This window comes from Pinus tabuliformis, chromosome 7 (genome assembly GCF_031772625.1).
Source record: "Pinus tabuliformis cultivar Carrire ecotype Pingquan chromosome 7, CPIR1, whole genome shotgun sequence".
Taxonomy (NCBI): domain Eukaryota; kingdom Viridiplantae; phylum Streptophyta; class Pinopsida; order Pinales; family Pinaceae; genus Pinus; species Pinus tabuliformis.
In genome coordinates, this window is record NC_142293.1 from 1,317,801,288 (window position 1) to 1,317,822,570 (window position 21,283).

Here is a 21,283-nt window from a genome sequence, read left to right on the forward strand (position 1 = left end):
TATTTTGAGCTTAAGAATCATTGAAGAGGGAGGATCATGGAGGAAATCATAGGAAGTGGTAAATGGGTATCCCTTTGTGCTTGGTAGGCCCTTGTTGGCCATATCTTATTATGTGAATAACACATTTGCATTAGCTAAAGAAACCAACAAGGAACCCTCAGAACGATTCAGGTAGACTAAAAATAATTCACTTTTCTAGTTATGATAAAGACGGAGGATCACTAAGTGAACCATAGGAAGTGGTGAAAGGATCTCCCTTTGTGTTGTGCAATATATTTATGACAATAATGTGTTGTGTGTATAACCCAAACGCAATTCCTAAGAGGCAGTCTTGTTTACTATTTGTGTAAGTGAAGGAGGATAGCCTTCATACCCTATACCTTGAATTGATAATTTTGTGAAATTTCCTAAGTGAAGCATCCTTTACACTTTGGATCTAACTTGGGGGTGACTAGTTGGAAGAAATTTTCAATATAGTTGTGCCTACGATTGAATGGAGAGTGGTAGTCCCAAGGGCAATCCTTTCTTCAATTTCTAACAAATTGAAGTGGAATATATATTTGTATTTCCCCCTTGTAAATGAATGAAAATGTTGATCAATGCTTCTTGTTTTAATGCCATACTAGTTTACTATGTATGTATGAAATGGTAGGGTAAAATTTGTTGTGTTGTCACATTAAATATGTACAATAAATGTAATGAATAATTGACACTAACACAAGTTATTTGGATGCTAATATGCATTCCTTTTATATTAATGTTGTGTGCATAGGAAAAAAATAATTTGTATGTTATTCATGCCTATTATATGTTGTATGTCCACAAATAGAGAGGTTGGACTTGGCTAAGCCAACTACATTTATTAATTGCTTCTTAAAGGTTGATATGTTAAATTACTATGTAATATAATGATGTGCTAAATTTGTATGTTGGGAGGAACATAAGGTTCTGTATGTCCTTAGAGGTAAGCTTGTAAGTGGACCTCTTTGTGTTTTAATTGGTAGAGTGAAGGAGGCTTGAAACCACCTCATTAAAAGTGGTGGCTCATTTTGCTAAAGGTGGTTGAAATTAGTTGTGTTATAAGAGGCAATATTGGGCAGAATCCCCATGTTTCCTTAGAAATTTGGAGTTTTGGGAGTCTCGGCCTTGCCCTTATTTATATGGCCTGATAGGAGCTAGGACCAAGTGCTAGCATGGAAAGGGGTTGATCATATTATCAATCCCTAGAGGAAAACAAGTAATTCCTTTTGGGGATTATCAATATGTCACAACTCTCTTCAATGAACTTTTTCATTACTGCAAAATCCCTATTAACAGGGAATGTCAACAAATGACACTAAAGTAGTGCAACCCAAGACATTTTAAGGATGATGTCATTATGATGTTGAAAGAAGGTGATGTGGTAGTGCCATGCGCTTGACACATGCCACACAAAATTGGTTTTTTCACATTCAAACTAGGTAAGAAATTAGTGACGCATGACACACATTAACAATGTTACATGGTAAGAGACACTTTAGCTTTTTCCATGTCATGTGGTGCTTGGATGTTGTAGTATGATGTGGCATGTTGAGCTTTCATATCATCATATTTGCATATTAGTACCTTGTGAGGGAATATACATTGAAAATACTTGATATATTGATATCTTGATATCTGTGTCAATTGTACTAGGTGGAAAAGTTTGTGTCAGCACCCAACACATGTTGGAGGTAGATTGGGTAGTAGAAGTACGAGCTGGCATGATGAGTCAGCTAATGGCCTATTGACCCCTCAAGGGTTTGTAAGATTTTATAGTTATAAATAATTTCTTGAGATCTTAGTGCCCTAGTCTATTAGCACCTCAAGTATCAATATATTGTTGTAACAACCTATCCACCCATATCATCATATCAGATACCAAAACCCTAGAGGTTTTGCATAAGCAATTTTGTATAGGAAATTGCCAATATGGCGAGGTTCCAATATGAATGATGGGCTAAGGACATGGACTTGCATGCAAGAAACACACGGCGAATGATAGTCATGTGTCAACAACGTGGTTGTACAGATGATGATGTGGCCTGAAAAGGGGGATAAATTCTCAAAGGGCCATAATTTTGTGCCGTAGCTTAGATTGACATGAAATGTATATAGGTGGAAAGCTCTGGATGAGCAGAATATGATGGTGGTATTAGAATTTTGATTTTAGGTGATGAGAGAAAGAAGAATTTTTATAACCCCATCTTCATAATAAACATTGCAGATAGAGTCTAGATGACATCCCACAACCCTAATAAGGTATTAAGGTGTTGAAGGGCTAAATGTTGTACGATTGATGAATGCATCCTACCTAAGAAGGATGCCCTGCTTACTTACCTCCTCAATTAAGCTAGGCACTATTATGTTTTATGGTAACCTTCTTGGACAGGTTTCCCTATAAATCTACACCAAATTCAACATAATTTCATATTATAACATAATATTAATTATTAAATTAAATGAAATTAGTTTAACATGCCTTTCCATTTTGGATTAAACAAACTACTTTATAAAATGAGATTGGTTTTCACTTAATCTAGTAAAAGAGCAAAACCTTCCCATTCATGGAGATTTTATTGTTATATTATAATGATATAACTTTTGGATAGTAAATTTTAATATAAACATATTCATGAACTTTGAGATTTTATTATTATATTATAATGATATAATGTTTGGATAATAAAATTGGATATAAATTTTATATAATTTGTAAATTTTAAATATATATATTTTAATTTTTTTATCTATTTAAATATTAAGACAATTAAAATTATTAAAAAAATCTTTTAATATCTATATTATTAAAATAAAATATTCATTAATTAAATTCACCTCTTAAAAATTTAATACACACTCAAAATTTTAATAATTTTATTTTCTAAACATTTAATACATATAAATTTCTTTTTACCAAAAATTCGTTAATTATTAGTAAAATAATTATATTTAATTTTTACTTTTAAATATTAATTAAAATATATATAAAGAAAATGGTTATAATAACGAAATTGTTTGGAAAAGAAATCTCACGTTAAATTTATATCTATTTAAAGTAATATTTTTTAAGGTTTCAATTTATTTATAATGTAATAATTTTAAAATTAGATTAATTTAAATACCATCTGATTTTTTTTATCTTTTTTGTGAATTTGTTAATGTTTTTTTATTTTTCGTGTTTATATATTTATTATTCATTTCACTAAAAAAGTAATACAAGATTCAAACCCAAAATTTCCAATTCAATAAAACTTTTCATCTATTTTTACCTACATTTAAATAAATTCCCATTTTTATAAAATAAAAATAATCATGTACCCATTTTGGTAATGGTTCTATTGAATCTCAATGTTTGAGAATATTAACTTTGATCTGATTTACATTAGAATTAAAGAAACGCAACGAAATCCTTATATTTGACGAGTCCCTTGGGCCATTACGAACATCTATTCGGAGCTATCTCAACATCTATACACGCATTCATAAACACAGATGGCTGGGTTCTTGCTTAATATATTTGAATAGAAGTCTCTGGTTTGCATGGAGAAGCCTTTAGAGGCTGAATTATTAAAGCTTAACATTGAATAATATAGTCGAAGATAACATTGTTATTAGCATATCTTGAGTTATTATAAATCCACAATAGTTGTATTCTGCCCCTGCCCTCCAGTCAGGTGGGATTACATTGTCAGCCGATATCCACTCCTGGCTGCTCCCATCGCTCACAAGAAAACGTAGCGAAAGAGCACCCCTCGGAGGTGTTACTACGTCCCACGCTGCCCCATGGTTGTGGCACATTGTTTTCCATTCATATGATTTTTCCTGTAATACACAACCAATCGGTATATATTTATTTTAAGTATAAATCTTTTTTCATGTATAATTTTTTTGGAATATAAAATATAAGGTGTTATTTTTTATTATTTAATTTGTATTTTTGAAAGTTATATAAAAAATATATAAGATCAAATATATATGACGAAATATAGATTTTAACAAAAATAAATAAATAATATATAATATATACATAATTGATATTAAAATATTTTATATAATATTTAATTCTAAAAATTTTATAGTGTAAATTAAAGTAGTTTTTATTATTAATATATGTCAATATTAATTCGTATTAAAATATTTTATTGATAATCTACATCGAATATTTTTCATAAACAACACTCAAATATTTTATTTTAACAATTTTTATTTTATTTTATAGATATATATCAATATGATATCCACATAAATTAGTTAACATAGATCTTCAAATAGTTTATCTAAATTTACTTTTGAAATATTTTTGCAAAGTATAAAATGCAAATATTTTTTTTACTTCTAATTACTATATAGTATATTGATTTTTATTTTTAATATTATTTAGAGTATAATTTTTATTTTTATTTTAAAGACCCAAGTGTCAACTTAAGGGGAAAAACAAATTTACTTATCCCTTCATGTTAAGTTGTAAAATAAACCTTTAACTTAACGAAATTTATTATGATTCTGCTCTTGTCATAATGAATTTATTTCCTTAAAAAAACTTAATATGAATTATGATTAGCACATAAGAATTCAAAGAGAAAGAAGTTAATGATTAGGGAATTAACTACCTGGTAGAGTTAGAAAGCAAGAACATCCTTTTGGCCTGCCTGATACAAAAACATGAATGCCAAATAGTCTGGAAAGTTGCTGCTGCTATCGATCTTAAACATGATATTGTGGCCCACATATTGGCATGATATCCTGAATTCAAGCCATGAAACTCCATGAATTCATATATATACACAGTGCACGTTATTAATCTAATGATCCTAATTATATGTACCGTTGATACTCGATGTCCACCACACCCAACGATATGAGTTGGCTAACTTTGTCTGGACGGCCAAGCTTCGAATACCCATGAAGGCTCATGATGAAATCAGTTGCGGTCGCCTTGCCCGTAATCTGTCACTACAGTTTTCACTCCTCCGTCGATGCAGAGATCGCCATTCGTGCATCTTACCTATAATTTCATCCATATGAATTTGTCACATTAATATCTAAATTCATTAATCATGTTTCGTTGCTTTGGCTAATAATTTTCCAGGAATTAGCAGCAGCTATTGATTAAATAGTTCTGATGGTGTAAATCATAGTTACTCAGTTAGAATTAAATAGTTTTTATGGTGTAAATTATAGTTACTAAGTTCGGAATTCAAATTAATTTGGATTAGGAGATTAGGATACTATAAGATTATGAAAAAATTTAATTCCTAAAAAGATTAATATTATACATCTTAAAAACTTTTAAGTTTTTTCTAATTTATTTTAAAATTTAAAATTTAAATGATTTTTAATAACTCTACCTAATATAATTATGTATTGATATAATTTAAAAACAAAATCATTTTCTCTTCTTTTTATGGTTTTTCTTCGAAACTTAAATTTAACATGATCACTTAGTTCCAAAACTTATTTCTCCAAAATATTTACTTAATAAATTAATTCATATTCTAATTTTTTTTTAATCACAATTTATAAAAATAAAAACGTATTTAAAAAATACATCCTAATCCATTTTCTCTTTTCCTATTTTTAAGGTTTTTTGAGAAACATATCTAAAAATAAATTAGTACATATACTTGTGAACTCTATAATGAATAGCGAGGAAAGAAAAACTAATGTCTTTGCTCAGAAAAAGAAAAAAAAGATGATGTAATTTTGAGGAGGGTGATTACCTGGTAGCAGGCACCGCATCCGGTACCATTTCTATATAGCCGGGAGACGGCAGCTACATCTCCTCCATTGAGATTTCTGCCTTAGCACCCATATCCCCACGCTCCACCTGCACTCATATTATTATATATGAATTTTTAGGCCATAAAGCCAGTCATGCCATCTGCCCCACAAACAAAATGATAGGATAAATATAGTTATAATAATATAGATTTTTGTGCATTGATGCATGCATGTACCGTCAGTTCCAAGGGAATCTGGACTCCCATAGTAGGTGCCTCTTGATGCAGTGGAAAAGTCTCCACCCAACCCCAGATACAGAAAATTCCGTAACAACAGAATGCAAAGTAGGAGGCGGCCTAGCCAGAAATAATAACACAATTTGACAGCCATTGGGGAAGCCATTGAAAGCGATAATAGAGCGAGAGGAAGATTCAGAAGGAAGTCTCTGATAGTTTACAATCTGTGTTCCATGGAATGAAATGAAATGTAACAGAGTATTTATAACGAACTCTGCTCATCTTCCATTAATGGAGTATGGAATGGAATTCAATTCTACTAGCACTACTCATTCTCCAGGTATGTTAATGCATTTGGTATGAGTTCCATCGGACGGGCAACCATCTCCAAATATGTTAACGCGTTTGGTATGAGTTGACATCCCACTGGCAGGCATCTCTAAAGTGAAAAGACGGGAAATCTGTGTGCCAAGGCTATTTAATGGAGGATCATATAAACAGTCTATGTGCTAATTGTATAATATATTTTTTTATTAAAAACTAATTTACATCCATTATAATTTACATCATAATTGATGTGAAATAGGTGGATAGGAAAAGTTTAATTGATGTGAAATAGGTGGATAGGAAAAGTTTAAAGAAGTTCGAGAAGAGTAGGTGTGTATTTTTGTATTTTTGGAATAGTGGAATCTCAAAAACATTTCATTTTAGAATGTGATGCTTTCAGAAATATAAAGACAGTTACAACAGTGTGTTAACAGCAATTTTTTAACATTGTCTTTTCAGTGAAAAATCTGTTAGAAAATTGAATTAGCTCATCATTAATTTGAATAATAACAAAATTAAATTACAAAAAATAAAAAACAAAAAACTAATTATCCTATATACTATATCTAACTTATTCAACGTTAAAATTTCTTTCGTTTATTCATTCCATCTGTTGCTTCAAAACACTGTGCACGCAGTATCATAATTTGACAGCATGTATCATGATTTCATGTTGAAAAGAATGAAGAAAAGGTGGGGGAGGGGCCCCAAAAGAGAGGATGCGAAGCATGGCTCGACTGTTAAGGATGCGTAAGCAGGCTCGACTGTTAAGGCCGCCATCACCTTTAGGTGCTCGACCATAAGGGAGAGGAGAGGATGCGGAGCACACTCGACCAACGCCATCATGCTTCACAGCAAAGAGGCAAGAAAGAAAATACACCTAAGGTGCGAAGCCGCTTGTCCCTCCGGGGGGCAAGGAAGGCAGGCTCCTCATTTCAAGATGTTACGGTCACCGATCAAATACAGAACAACGAGACGAGCAATCAAATACGCCTTTACTTCTTCATAGGGGTCACTCACTATTCATATGGTGAGGAATTTCTTGCTTGCTCGACAAAAGGAGAGCAAGGGTTGATGAACGTATGCCAAATCCCTTGGCGAACGACAAAAATGTTTTTCTGATAAGAAGGTTAAAAACACATTATAGACAGTACATATCGTTTAATTGGTCGTGGAGCGGCCTCAATCTGATACTCTATTCTGATTGCGATAAAGTGTATATTTATATGGAAGTCGTCCTCATTCTGTCGTACTGTGAGCGGAGAAACTTCGTACGGTGAGTGCGTAAATTTTCATATGGAAGTCGTTATTGTTGTCATTTTCAGTTTTGGATGGGAGACTTTTGCCAACATTTTCAAATCTTTTTGATAGTGAGCCAAGTACTTTATTAGAATTTAATATATGTGGTGTAATTTAGAGAGGAAATAGTATGTATTTAAGTGGGCGTGGAGCACGCTTAAAAAGGTTATTGTTTGGTTATAAGAATTTATTTTTGGAAGTAAAGAAATAAGTTGATGATTTAAGATTTACGAATTTGTTTGTTTTTTTTTTTTTAAACGAATTATTATTAATTTTAAGTAACGTGATTTTTTTAGAATAATAATAACAGATCAATTTACATCTGCATAATAATATTAATAAATCAATTTATATTAACAAATAAGATCAATTTATATTTGCATAATAATATTAATAAATCAATTTATATTTACAAATAAGATCAATTTATATTTATATAATAATATTAATAAATCGATTTATATTTACAAATAATAAATATTGATAATTATCCTATTATTAATTTGTCAAATAAAATGTACAAATAACATTGAAAAATCAATTTACATTTACAAATAATAAATCAATCTACATTTATAAATAATAAATATGACTAAAATGTGAGATTTTACTAAGACTGACTTATTTATGAATTACAGTGAAGCCTGGGCTTATCATAAATGGATAACGTATTCTATTCAAAGTATGCTCTGACCACATTGCATTATATAGTTCATTCACTTTTAAAATGGGAACATAACTATGATAAGGTTCAACATTTTTTTGGTGAAAAATTCATGTATCAATTTTTTAATGGACAATAACATGTAACGCTATGCGTAGAGTTTTTCCATGTAACTGAATTAAATTGAAACAAACGTTAGTATGCAATTTAGTATATCGATACAGATGTATATTAAAATATCTTAATTTTAATAAGAATAATTATAATTACGTTAATAAAATAACAATTTATGAAAAATAAGGATAAAGTTTTTGGATGAAAGATTGGAAATGAAATAATGGTAAGTAATTTTAATTTCTAAATTTAATTAATTTTTTAATGATTTTAATTAATTTGTTTTACAAATTTATTACAATTTCATTAAATAGATATATATTAACTACTGACTATTAATATAACAAAATTATAATATTTATTAAAATTAGTAATATTGATATTTAATTAGAAAAAAACATTCATAAATCACAGTATTAATAATAAAATAGGAAAGTGGTAAGGATTTTTAAACAATATATTTGATATTATATTTTGAGAAAGATGTAATGAGGCTTTTAATTTATTCACTAATCATATTTTAGATATATAATTTTTTTTATACATAAATTAATGTTAAATATTAGAAATTGTAATGTTAAATATTGTTTGAGTGGGCTTAATGGTTAAGAGTGTGTGTTTCCTGGGAAAAGGTCATAGGTTCAAAACCAAAAGGGATAAAGTATGTATTCCTTCCTAGACTTAGGAGTCTCATATACCAATTGGGTCCCTTGTCCCACAAACAAGGGGGTCTCATACACCATAATGTGGGTTGATGGTTCATCTTCTATCCAGTAAATGAGCTAGCCCCCGCTTAGGCTCAACATAGTAAAAATAAATAAATCAAAAAGCTATTGTTATAACCCTACTCTAGCAGAGACAAAATTTGATATCTTCTTTGAATGTGACATTTAGAATAATTCATTAATTTTTTTAAATACATTTTTTGAATTTTTTAATACATTTTTAAAATTATTTTTATTCAAAATTAATTCAAAAAAATGTTGAAATTGGAAATATTAATAATTGGAAATTAAAAATACTCTTAAATGATAAACTTTTTAAAATGATAGATCCATAAATATATTTAAAATTGTAATTAAAATAACAAAAAAATTACAATTTCATATTTCAATAATATTTTACAAAATTATTAAAAAATATATATACTTAAATTAAACATAACTTTTTTAATAAATGAAACTAATTAATTTATATATATATATATGAAAAAAATACAGTTTTTTTAAAGAAAGCATGTAATAGAAAAATATTTAAATATTGGGTTAACTTGTCGGGTGTAAGATAAAAGTTAGATGAGGTGATGAATTTGACTTTACACATGTTAGCTGATTGACCTTAATACTCAATATTGAACATAGGCATCTTTGTCTTTTTTTTATGCCTATTTGTCCTCTTTATAAAGATCCTGTCGGCATGCATATAGTTTGGGACGTACCCACTCGGTATCTTGTTTTCGCTTCTGGTAAACATCTTTTCATTTAGCTAAAAACATTTTTTTATTTTTATAAAATAATTCGTTTTTATATGTATTACTATAAAGATCACACTCTAAATCAAAATTGATTAATTTATGCAAATGTTTTATAATGGCGGTGTGTTTGAACAATATGTATAATAGTGATCAAAATGGATTATTGTTTAATTTTCAATCTATTTTGATATTGTTTTAAGCTAAAACTCAAATCTTTCAATTTATAGGGATTATATTTAACTTAACTCTAAATCCCAATAGTGGGAAAATTATAACGAGGGATTGAATAACATTTCTAAATGTCAAAATTTGAAAAAAATGGTATAGCATTTTTTCCTCATTGTTTTGATTAAGAAGGTAATTATAATGGTCCAAGGAGCATTTCATGAAAGTTTTGAAAGTTTTTATGACAATTTTATGCTCCTAACATATAAACTTATTCTTTAATCACCGCAATATGAAGTGGATGTCATGTTATTTCCCATTTTTCATTTAGGTGAAGCTAATCATAGGTGGTTGTTCAATAGGTGGTGCTCGTTGTTACCTTAAACATAGTATTTGGAGTGAAATAAAAAGAATAGCTAAGAATATAGCTATAGAATAAATAAATGAATAAACAAAGTGAAACAAAAGGGTATATGGTTGCACAAAAAATATAAACATAACCAAATTTGAAAAGTAACAACAATAAGCAAACATTAATTGATTTAATGAAATGGATGTCATATTCTTGTCTCTTCAAGGGGAATACCTCTAACATGTTTAGGGTTCCAATTCCAATAATATTACTTGACAACTAATTACATTGCTTGTACTACAATTTATACCTTCCAATTGACCAACCCTAACCACTAACTAGTTAACCCTATTTAAAGAGGCCACTTAAATTTATTGATTTTACACTATAACAACTCATGGGGACTTATTTAATAAACATGGCCCTTCATACATTATATATCAATCTATTCAGTTAAATAGGAGGGTTAGGGTGGGACCCTAACATATCCTCCCTATTATAAAGATCTCTTGTCAACAAGGTTGGAGGTGATTAAGTTGGTGGATAATATTTGCTAGTTCCCATGTACCATCTTTGGGTTGTGTATCCTTCCATAGGAACAAAATGTCATGAATAGTGTAATTGCTCATGTTTGTCCAAAATGGCCTTTTGTTGCAACCAAATGGAACCCTCAACTAATTTGGAAGGTTGGTTAGAAATCTACAATTGGACCCATGCACTTTCTTTGAGTAGGGAAACTTCAAGTAGGACACATAGAAGACTAAGTAGAGTTTCAAATGGTTGGGAAAATCCAATTTATAAGCCATTGGACCTATATAATTGAGTATATTATAAGGCCCATAAAACTTATGAGCTAACTTCTAGCGACTATGCTTCTTGAGTGACATCAATTTATGGGGTTGGAGACACAAGAACACCTTATCCTTTTCATCAAATTGCCATTCAAAGCAATGTTGACTTGTTAGTTGTTTCACATTTCTAAGCCAACACCAAATTAAATTTGTTGGCACAAAGAATTTCAACATGGGCTACCCCAGTGTTATCCATCTCCCAAACCTTAGAGAAGCCCAACAAGTACAATATTTCTAATAAGGGTGGTTTTCCACAGAATGCCTTAAAGCGGGTCATTTTGGTAGCACCATGGTCGATAGCCCTGTACATCATTCAACCAAGGGTAACCATCGAACCCATTGAGATTACCATTCTAAAGCCAACAAACATAAATAAACTTCCAAATAATTTTTGGATTTCTATCTAGTTATCAATTTGGGAGTGATATTCTACGTTGAGATTCAATTGGGAAGCTTAAAGAAAAACAACTATTGCTAGAAATTTTTGGTGAAGGTGGGATCACGAAAAGTCACAATGTAGGCTGCCATGTAGCCTAAAAATATTGTCCATGAAAACATGTGCTACTGTGGATGCCTTCAATGAGAATTGTAAGACATGTAAGTGATCATATTCAGGAAGGTGGCCAATAATTACCATTATCACTAATTTGTTGCTTGATTTTCATAACATCATAATCAATTCCATAGAAATTTCAACACATAGTGGCAACAATAGGAAAGAGTTATAAAGGCCTTGGAGGCTTTATTGTTTCTCCTTTGTGCTATTGGAAAGTATCACATTCTACCACAAAGGTGCTAAGGTTTATCTCCATTTCTTCCTAAAAGAGTGAACGTTTAATCTTGAAATAAGTTTTCTAAAACCTAAAAAGACCTGTTGTGATATATGCGTGTAATTTAAATGATATTTTGGATTTAATTAAGGAATTTTAAACCAAAATAGTACAATCCTTATGAAAGAATTCAACATCTAGCAAGTTTAGCCTGGGTTTTCTTAATTGTTAACCTATAGCTTGTGGATCATGTGTGTGATATTGGAATTAATTGGTTATACTTCTTAACATAACACTTACAACCAATAATAAACTAGAAAATATAAGGCAAATAAGGACCCTTCGTCATCATACATCCTAGAGGGAGCATCAACCACCATATTTTCCTTTCCTTTCTTGTAAACAAACTTATAATCATAACCTAACGTTTTTGTGATCTACTTTTGTTGTACCAATGATGATAACCCTTATTCCAGGAAACGTTTCAAGCTATGGTAGTATTATTTGAACTTGAAATGATGCCCCATTAAGTAAAAATATCACATATCAACGTCATCAAGAGTAACTAACTTTTTCCTTCTCATAGCTAAATTTTCCCAAGTTCCTATCACATAATCATTTACTAGCGGAGAGAGTAGGAAACCTTCTTACATTAACACATCCCCAATTCCTTGTCCTAAGGCATCGCATTCCAAAGAAAAAATATTATTGGGATAAAGCAAGGTACTGACTAGTGTGGTACATGTAGCATCTTTTAAACCTTAAAGGCATGTGTAACGTCCTCATTGTCACTAAAGGATTTTATTGTGAGTAAGGTGGTGAGAGGAACAACAATTCTACCATATTTTTGGAAAAAAATTGGTAGTAACCTATGAGGCCAGGAAATCAATGTAGGTCTTGGGATAAGGCCAATTTTTCATTGCCTCAAATTTCTTAGGATCAACACACACACACACACACTCCCCACTAACAATGTGTCACAAATATTCAACTTTTTAAGTACCAAAAGAACATTCATAATGGTTGAGGAACATATAGAGAGATTATGAAGGAGTTGTAAGAGTTGATCCATATGTGCTATATTTGTCACCAAAGTTAAGTTTTAGACTAATATGCCATTAAAGAAGACCGAAATAAAATAGAAGAAAAGGGGCCTAGAGATGTAGTTCATGAGGATTTGAAAGGTTGAAGGTGCATTACAAAGAGCAAAGGACATCACCAAGAACTTTTAATGACCATCATGTGTGTGAAAAGTAGTTTTTAGAATATCAACTTCATGAAAATTTGGTGATAACTATAATGAAGATCAAGTTTGGTGAAGTATTACATCCCATGTAGATTTTCTAAGATATTATAAATGATTTGAATGGGGAATTCATCCCTAAATATCAAGTTATTAAGAGTATGAAAATTAGGACTTGTGCATTAAGTGCCTTCTTTTGTAGGTGTTGAGAAACTTGGTAATTATTGTCATTGGTATCATGTCTAGTAATTGATTTCAAGTGATGACAAGTTCAGGGGGAGGTTGTTGATGTCATTATTAAGGTGTGTTTTTCTTTGGTAATTGTCAGAATGTAACTTAGTGGCCTATCTTTGAAGGCCTTTTCTCTATAGGTAACTAGTTCTAATTCCCATGCAAAGTCTTGGGTTAAATAGTCATCTCAGATACCCTTCCAATTGTATTTATAACTTGATAAAAATCCAAAGGAATGAATAGAAAAGGTGGTTTGAAGTGAAGGTAGTGTTAGTAGGCAGATGTTGATTCAAGGAATCTAGGCATCTAGGCCATCCACTGTGCAACAAAGCTAGCACTTGGAAGAAAGAGGTGGATGTCAAATTCATCTGCACATTTGATGTTGAAATATGGAAACAAGAATATTCCAATTTAATTGTCCTTGAATTAAATTGTGAATTAAAATCAAATTTAACCTTAACAACTACTTGGAAATAATTAATCAGTTTATTTTAAATTAATTAGTTGGATAAATTCAAGTTAGAAGTCTTTCTGAAGTCATGCAAGAGTTATCCATTAAATTAACGAGATAAGATTGAGTTATATTTGAGTTGTAATTAGTTAACTCAGTTTACTGATTTAAGTCCAGTTAAATTAGTTCCAAGCTGTTTGAGGAACTAATAGAGAGTTAACAGTCAGTTGATGCATGCATGCACTCAACTAGTGCTACTCCAGTTAACTGAAGATTCCCTCATCAGAAACTCATGAATGTCTATTCTGAGAAAGACCCGGTTGAGATTAATGTTCAAGGACATTGTACTATCTTTTGCATGTGTTTTCTCCTGGAGAAAACTCATGAATGTAGTCAAGGATTTAATCCTTGAGGATTGCACAGTTTTGGAGGAGGTTTTCCACTTGGTTGAAGGTGAATCATCCCCGAGGAACAATGGAAGGAAATAGGAGCTTGGAGGGAAGAGAGGAAGGTTGGAGAGAATCCAAGATTGCCTGTGAGCATCTGTGAGGATTGTATTGAGAGTTGGCTAGCTGTGAGAGCTAAGGCTTTGTATAATTCCTATGTATTTCCACCTTTTATGATAATACATATAGTGGGGTTTTTATATAAGGCTTTCCCCAAAATATTTTCATGTGTATTGTGCGATTGATTCTTCTTCTTTTGGTAATATTGTTCAACTCGATCTTTAACCTTCCGCAAATTGATAGTAGAAGTATGTTATAGTATTCTGCTTTGATTTATATTGCATTATCGAGTTAACCTGCACCAAATTTTCTACATGGTATCAGAGCTGGATTTTTAGAAATTATCTACATGGTATCGGAGCTGTGAACAGTATACTGAGAAGAGAATTCAAAGTTTGAAATTCGGGTTGCAGGTGCAAATCGAATTCATATCATACTTCAAGGTTGGCCAATGGCGTTCTATGGCTTGAGACTCGAGTATGCCTTGGAAGGTAGCTCGAATTACATAGCATGGAAAGATAGAATGGAGGCTATATTAGAAGACAATGGCTTGAAGGAATTCATTGATTAAGAAATCCCAAAGCTAGCTTCAACTAATGCACAAGAGTTGGCTGAGTGGAAGAAGTGTGTGGTGAAGGTGAGAAGGATCTTCCTTGAGGGAGTTTGAGACCATATTGTCTCGAGTCTCCATGGGTTGATACTCCATTTTCAATGTGGAAGACTTTGAAGGACCTCTACCAGAACATTAGCGACCAGAGGAAATTGGCGCTTAAGGATAAGCTTCAAAGAATTAAGATGGAGAAGGGAGATACTATTTCCACATATCTGAACAAGCTCACCGCCTACAGAGATGAGCTTGGCAATGTGGGAATAACTATTTCCGATGATGATATGGTGAGCCTCGCTCTCCTTGGCCTTCCAAACAGTTGGAATAACTACCAAGACTCTGTGAATGGAAGGGAGAAACTTCCAGATTGAGAACGACTGTGGTCGGATCTTATGTAGGAGGAGATCAGGAGTAGCAAACGAGATGGTTCTTCATCCAAGAATGATGATGAAGAAAATTTGGCCTTAGCAAGTAAGGAAAAGAAAGGGAAGGGGAAGGCTTCCCATTTCAAATCGAATTCTTCTCATGGAGGGAAGAAGGGTGACATGTCTAAAGTAATATTCTTTAATTGTCAGGAGATGGGACATTATGCGACTAATTTCCCATCGAAGAAGTCCAAGAAGGGATCCTCGGATAGATCGAAAGGTGAGGCATTAGCCTCTCAATTCGAAATGGACTTTACCCTCATTGCATGCATGGTGTCATCGATGATGGGTTGTGTCTGGTATCTTGACAGTGGAGCCTCATTCCACATGACCGGTGATAAAAATTTATTCAGTGCCTTGGAGGAGAAATACCTCAAGATGCACATAGAGATGGGTGACGATGGAAGGTGTAGTGTTTCAGGAGTGGGCACGATTTCTTTTCAGAGGGAGCATGGAGCTCCTCTCACCTTGACAAATGTGATGTATGTGCTTGGACTGAAGAAAAACTTGGTATCAGTCGCGATGTTGGAGGACAAAGGCTACGATGTTGTCTTTAGTAAAGGAAAGGCGTTCCTAAGACACATAACCACAAGTCAGACCAAGAGGATAGGGATTCGGGTGAAGATTCTCTATAAACTAGAGGTAGATGATTGTGCAACATTGAGTACGAAAGCAGAATTGGTGCAAAGCCAAGACATTGGCGAGTTGTGACACAGGCAGTTGGGCCATTTGCATCATGGGGCTTTGAAGATAATGCAGCAAATATCTACGGGACTTCCCAAAGGTAAACTTGAGCAAGTTGACACATGCAAAGGTTGTACCTTGGGAAAGTATACCAAGTCTTCCTTTCATGATCAAGATAGTCGAGCAGAGGCTATCTTAGAGGGAGTTCATATTGATTTGTGTGGATCATTCTTAGCGGCATCCACAGCGAAGCAAAGGTATTTCATGATTTTCATTGATGACTATTCTCGTAAATGCTTTATTTATTTCATTCAGAAGAAGGACCAAACTTTCACAAAGTTTTGTGAGTTCGAAGCTTTAGTCGAGAAAGAGTCAGGGAAGAAGATAAAGGCCTTGCGAAGTGACAATAGTGGATAATATGTCTCTCAAGATTTTAAGGACTTCAGTGTAGTGGAAGGAATTAAATAAGAGTTGACGGCACCTCATAACCCACTGTAGAATGGGGTGGCTGAGAGGAAGAACAAAATTATTGTAGGGGAAGCATGGGAAATGTTGCATGACCAAGGCATGCCACTTCACTTGTGGGCTGAGGCATGCAACGCAGCAGTCTATTTGCAGAGTAGAAGCCCACATCGCATACTTGGGATGAAGACACCCGAGGAAGCTTTCTTCGGTAAGAGACTAGATGTGGGTCACTTTAGGGTCTTTGGCTCATCAGTATATTGCCATGTGACAAAGGATGCATGGAAGAAGCTTGAGCCAACAACAGAGTTGGGGATATTTGTGGGGTATACTGATACACCTCACAACTATCGGGTGTACTTGCCTAACAGTCAGAGGACAGTGGTTCACAGAGATCTCAAGTTTAATGAGCAAAATGCCATGCGAGTTTCCCTTGAGAGGGAGCTCCAACTATAGGTTGTGGAGGAACTGTTGGTTCCTAAGGAGGAGGAGCCTCAGACTGATGTAGAGTAGCTACATGCAGAGGTTCCAGGAGTGGAGATATCCAATCAAGCAGAGTCTCCAGAGATGGACGAAAGCGCACAAGAGAAGCTGACAGATTGTTGGAGGATGCGAGAGAGAATGTGGGAGCACCATCTTCTCAACGCAAATAGAGGAGGCCACCTGAGAGGTACACTGGATACATGGCCCTTGTTGGGGAATATGTTGAGACCGATCCATCTTCCTTCGAGGAAGTAGTGTAGCAGCCAATTTGGGTTGATGCTATGGTGGAGGAGTATGACTCCATAGTTTGTAATAGTGTTTGGGACGTGGTTCCGAGACTGGAGAAAAATTCAGTTGTGAGTTCCCGTTGGCTTTACAAGGTAAAGCAAGCTTCTGACGATAGTGTGGAGAAGCATAAGGCAATAATTGTTGCCCGTGGGTTTTCACAGGTCGAGAGGATCATGTTGTTGCAGTATATTTCGACGGAGGAGCAAGATGCTGACATTTTGACAAAGGCATTGTCAAAGTGTAAATTTGAGTTCCATAGAGACAGGATCAGGGTGGCAGATAATCCCTTTCTTGTTGAGAGGGAGTGTTGAAATATGGCAACAAGAATATTCCAATTTAATTTGTCCTTGAATTAAATTGTGAATTAAAATCAAATTTATTCTTAACAGCTACTTGGAAATAATTAATTAATTTATTTTAAATTAATTAGTTGGAGAAATTCAAGTTATAAGTCTTTCTGTAGTCATGCAAGAGTTATCCATTAAATTAAGGAGATAAGATTGAGTTATATTTGAGTTTTAACTAGTTAACTCAGTTTACTGAGTTAAGTCCAGTCAAATTAGTTCCAAACTGTTTGAGGAACTAATAGAGAGTTAACAGTCAGTTGATGCATGCATGCACTCAACTAGTGCTACTCCAGTTAACTGAAGATTCCCTCATCAAAAATTCATGCATGTCTATTCTAAGAAAGACCTAGTTGAGATTAATGTTCAAGGACATTTTACTATCAGTTGCATGTGTTTTCTCATGGAGAAAACTCATGCATGCAGTCAAGGATTTAATCCTTGAAGATTGCACAGTTTTGGAGGAGGTTTTCCACTTGGTTGAAGGTGAATCATCCCAGAGGAACATCGCAAGGAAATAGGAGCTTGGAGGGCAGAGAGGAAGGTTAGAGAGAAGTTAAGATTGCCTGTGATCATCTGTGATGATTGTACAGAGAGTTGGCCAGCTGTGAGAGCTAAGGCTTTGTATAATTCCTATGTATTTCCACCTTGTATGATAATACAGATAGTGGGGTTTTTAGCTAATGCTTTCTCCAAAGTGTTTTCATGTGTATTGTGCGATTGATTCTTCTTCTTTTGGGTATATTGTTCAACTCAATCTTTAAGCTTCCGCAAATTGATAGTAGAAGTAGGTTATAGTATTTTTCTTTGATTTATATTGCATTATTAGGTTAACCTGCACCAGATTTTTCTACATTTGAGACATCTAAACTTATCCAAGCATTCATGTATCTAGGAATTCATGTATCCAAGAGTCACAAGAGGTATCTAGGAATTTAGGTACCTAGGGGTTTCATAATGCAACCAATTAAGAAAAGACCCAAATCCAGAGTTATCATAATAATGATGGGTCATAGTTCCATATTGATCATGGTTCAACACTGTAAATGTATCTAGGTGTCCTGGCCCATTAGAGGTGTAATAAGGAATCACTTATGAAACAAATCAGATACTTAATTTTCTCAATCAAGTAGTGATGTGGAAAACATTTGGCAAAGATGATAGGTGACAAATCTTGATTGGTTGACTCAGATGACTTTGAAGTTGAGCTAGCTTGATGACATGGCTCTAAGAGGATGTATCCAGGTATCTAGGCGCCTAGGTATGGAGAAGATATGAAAATTTTAAAATACTCAGACATGGATTTCTTCATAAATAAAAAGGCGTTGGACCTTAGTTAGGTGGCAGCATGAGCTGGCCGCTAGGTGGTAGTAATGTGGAAAGGTGTTGATGTGACACTCTATGATCGTGCCCTGTGGAAAGTATATCTAGCATTTTTGAGTGGCCAAGTGGCTCATTATCAAGTGACACATGGAGGTGATGTGGCATGACACAATGCATAAATTTGATGTGATGGGTGAGGTGACAGAACCTCAAGATTCATGCCGAGGATTAGTTTTGTAAGGTTCCACGGTGTTAATCAACTTTTCCAATGGATGTGAAGCGATAAATGGAATCTCAAGCAGTAGTATAGTGGGCCCAACTGATCGATGTGGTGGCACGTTAGATTGGGGGTACACATGAAAAATATCGAACCCCCTCTCCCCTTTTAAAACTCAGAAGATCTCGAAGGGGGCTGAAGTATTGTCCTTGCCATCAAATCATACTTCCCTACAGAAATTTTCCTAGCACACTTGGAATATATAAGGGTGATTTGTTTCACATATACGATAAAATTGAAACCCCCTGCCACCCCCGCTACCCCCATCGATAGTCTTGCTACTACAGTACACTGAGAACAACACTCGGGGAGATTAATCAAATGTATAATAGGGTAGTCGGGTAATACGGATAAGGGTACGGTCAATCCTCCTGAGTTAGCGCACTGAAAGATTGGGCTAAGTACTATTGTTGGACCCTTGTGTATATTTCGATCTGTAGCACCTCACACTCCTTTATGACCATAGTTCCCTCCATTATCTGAAGATCGCCCTCTACCTTATCTTCCATATCATATCCAATAGTTGGGGTTCTACCACCATTGTACAACTTAGATTCAGTTGTTGGGGTTTTCACAGTGCAAATAAAAATCTTTGTGCAGTGAGGGTTTGGCCTCCATAGTCCATATCAGATTGTTGCAACACATTCGACAATACCAAGACCTTGGAGTTTCTATTACTACTGTCCAGGCTCGATTTTCAAAGGACATTGGGCATTATCAAGCTTTCCAGAATTCAACCACTGTAATATTGATCAACAGGGAGAAAACTCCTTTTGGAGTAAAGAAAAAAAGTTTGAGAGCATCCCAAGACACTTGCAAGAGACTTATCCCATAAGATTCAGGACGACAAACTGGTCACAGTGGTACCATTCGCTTGTAAGCCCCCAATTTTCGGTGGTCCCAAATTTTTTCCCGACGCGACTTCAAGTGACCCATGCCATTAGAATCTCGAGCTTGCCCTCTTCCCAAGAAAACTACTCTTAAGTAAGCTCAAACATTTTTACCGGGGTTGGTGTATGCTAGTACCAGATCTCAAATTATGACTAAGGAAAAGGAAATTGAGAGGGTTGACCACCTTGAGAAAATATTTGAGGGATTCAAGGACAATATTACCAAACAACTCTAAGAAATAGTAGCCCCGATAACAAAGTCTCATATGGAGGATACTATTGTTGATGCACACATAGAAGAGAATCCAACCATCAAATTCACTTCCATGGAAATCACCACCCTTCCAACCAACGAACACCCAAGATGGACATGTACAAATTTGATGGCTCTAACCTTGCAGTATGGGTAGCACAAATGGAACAATATTTCTCCCTTAATGATATCTGTGGAGGTGGAACTAAACTACATGTGGGATCCCTTTACTTGGACGAAGAGAGATGGAAATGGTGGTAGTGGCATCAGAAATGTTATCCAGGGAGAGAAACTTGGAACATGTTCTTAAAATCCATATGTGATCGCTTTGACCGAGAATCTAATTTTTTGGGTCGTCTCACTAAGATCTGGCAAACCGATATAGTAAAGGACTACATTGCAGCCTTTGAGCAATTGGTCATCAGAACTAGCAGTTTAGGAGATGACTTCTACTTGGAATGTTTCATCAGTGGCTTAAAAGAAGCCATCTAAGCCCATGTTCGGATGCACCACTTACCTACTTGGTTGGAAGCTTTCCGCAAGGCCTTAGATGTGGAAATTGCCTTAAATGTCTAGTCTAATCGTCCAAATTTCATCGCCAAGGCACGTCCCACCTAGGCTCACGGCCCCACCTAAACACTTAAGGTTCAAAAGTGTTGGAAATAATATTGAGAGGGGGGGTGAATCAGTATTAGCAATTTAACAATATTTCATTTCCATAAACAAATTTATATACGCTACTTCTGTTAATGAAACTTGCGTGTATACACAACTGTGTTTAGAGCAACCAACATATACCTTGAAAACTTATAATTTAGTTAG

At 34.0% G+C, this 21,283-nt stretch overlaps 2 pseudogenes; one reads left to right on the top strand and one right to left on the bottom strand.

Annotated features, from left to right (window-relative positions):
* Positions 1–3,588: 3,588 nt before the first annotated feature.
* LOC149252412 (expansin-like B1) lies at positions 3,589–6,132 on the bottom strand (annotated as a pseudogene).
* Positions 6,133–6,276: 144 nt separating this feature from the next.
* The window catches only part of LOC149252413 (ATP-dependent 6-phosphofructokinase 2 pseudogene), a 37,542-nt pseudogene continuing 22,535 nt past the window's right edge, over positions 6,277–21,283 (top strand).